At 31.9% G+C, this 2,298-nt stretch overlaps 1 long non-coding RNA gene across 1 annotated transcript; it reads left to right on the top strand.

Moving 5' to 3' along the window:
- Nucleotides 1-1,230: 1,230 nt before the first annotated feature.
- Nucleotides 1,231-2,298, top strand: LOC149495248 (uncharacterized). The gene is made up of 4 exons (XR_016321468.1): nucleotides 1,231-1,334; nucleotides 1,424-1,471; nucleotides 1,724-1,789; nucleotides 1,945-2,298. It is a non-coding gene; the product is annotated as an uncharacterized LOC149495248 (long non-coding RNA).

Raw genomic sequence — 2,298 nt, 5'->3', positions numbered from 1 at the left:
TTTAAAGGTCAAACGTTTGAAATATGAAATTTTCACTATTAAGAAGAGTTTATTTGAATACTAATCTATTATTGAAAAGATTTTTTCTCAATATAATTCTAATTTAAGCATGGAGACACGTGTGTGGATCTTATCTTTTTGGATAAATATGAAAACAGAGTTCAAAAAAAAAAAAAAAAAAGATAATGAGAGGGACTCGTGTTTAAAATCTGTACAGTGGGTCTAATACATAATATCGGACATTTCTTAAAAATTAATCATAGTTGTTCTGCAATTCTATATATAATTAATTTGTGTCACGTGCTAATATGAGCAGCTTAAATTCTAGAACTGTGTATATATATATATATATATATATATATATATATATATATATATATATATATATATATAGTGCTTCTTGTTAGACACACTACAAAAAAATCGCCGATTTGCGATCGATTTTTGCGATCGCCTAAAATCGGTCGCAATTTTGCGACCGAATTGCGACCCATAGACAAACAGTCTCTAATTGTAGCACTAAAAATTTCCGCGAGTTTGTTTTTCAGTTTGCGACTAGTATACTACCGATTTGCGACTACATTTTTTCCGTCGCAAAATTGCGCGCTTCAAAATTAGGAATAAGTTCTAAGACCGATTTGCGACTGATTTGCGACCGACAAATTGAGTCGCAAATCGGTCGCAATTTTATTGCGAAGTAAAACGACGTCGCCGAGTTAAAAAATTGCGACCAATATTAATGACATTTGCGACCGACCAGTCGGTCGCAAATATTAGGGCTTTAAATGCCAGACGCCCTCCTTCTTCTTTCTTTTTCCTTCTTCTTTCTTTTTCCTTCTTCTTTCTTCTCCTCCTCCTCTCCTCTCCTCCGTTCACAGCGCCGCTCCAGTCCTTCTTGACGCCGCCATCTCCGCTCCATTACAACTCCGGTCACTCCATTGCTATTTGGATACAAGTTGAGGTAAGTCTTGCGATTTTTTTTTTTCGATTTTTTTTTTTTTTTTTTTTTTTTGTGATTTTATGTGTTTTTATTATAATAATTTTTTATAAGTTTTGTGTATTTGCGATTACGAATGAGGTACTGTTATTATTATTATTAATTATTATTATTATTATTATTATTATTATTATTGTTGTTGTTACTGTTGTTGTTGTTGTTATTATTATTATTATTATTATTATTATTATTATTATTATTATTATTGTAATTATATTAGAAAGGTTAGGCATCATGTGCACTGGTGAATCTCTTTCATCCAGACCTTCCATGAAGCAAGTGGCCCAAAGATTGAAGCGGATTCAGCCTGCAACATCTTAACTGAAGCTTTTGACATGTTTGTTTGATGCTTCACTTTTCATGTGCTCATGGTATTCCATTAAATTGTAATATCTTGTTCTTATATCAAGTTTAATTGTGCAACAGGTCTTTGCCACTGCTCAAAAGGAGTGCGTGGATTCTTTCTTTTCACAGGTTTGAGTCTTATTTTTAAGTTTGCATTATTGAGTTGCAAAAGCTCATGCATTGCCAGTTTCTCAATATCTCATTAAACATATTTTGAATATAATGCTCAATCATGTAGCTTTGCTATCTTAATGCAAATTTCTACAATATTCCATAATGCTGAGTGACACTGTAGTTCTCTTCCTTTTGCACTTTTCTACCCTGTAAGACAAAAAAAGATTACTGCTATCTTTATTATTTACCGTTTCCACTTTGCTGCAGAATTCTTTTATAAGCTATGACACTCTGAACAAACTTGGAATTTCCCAGCCTGTCCAGTTCTTGCAGGTATTTTATTGAGTTCATGTTGATTTTTTTTTTTTTTTTTGAAATTTGGATTAATTTTTCCTGCTCCTAGGATCATAGAATTGGTTTTAAGCATTTATTGACTACTTGAGAATGCTTCTGTCTGATCAAAATTGTGAACCTGCACTCCAATTTAGTCCAGGTATCCTGAAGGTATACCTTTAGTTACTGCATTTGCTCACCCTTCCTTCACTGAGATGTTAGATGCTGCTATTGAGGATGCTATTGAGCGTGGTAGCTGATAAAAGAAATAATGAAATGATCAATTTTTTATTCTTTTGTTTGTGCTTTTTTTTATCTTGCAAAATAACATCATAATTGCTTGTATGCCTTATTTTTAATTTGATAGATTTTATTCAATGTTGATAAAATTGTTTAGTGATTTTTTTGAACAAATGTATAGTGTCTGAATTCTGAAGACAAAGAATTATACCTTTATTTGTGGTTAATACCAGGAGTTATACTGGTGTTTATATGTATAGTTTCGTATA

This window comes from Jatropha curcas, chromosome 6 (genome assembly GCF_041381405.1).
Source record: "Jatropha curcas cultivar XTBG-Jc1 chromosome 6, XTBG_Jcur_1.0, whole genome shotgun sequence".
NCBI lineage: Eukaryota > Viridiplantae > Streptophyta > Magnoliopsida > Malpighiales > Euphorbiaceae > Jatropha > Jatropha curcas.
Note: the sequence above shows the minus strand (reverse complement) of the source record. Positions and strands in the feature narration are given on the sequence as shown.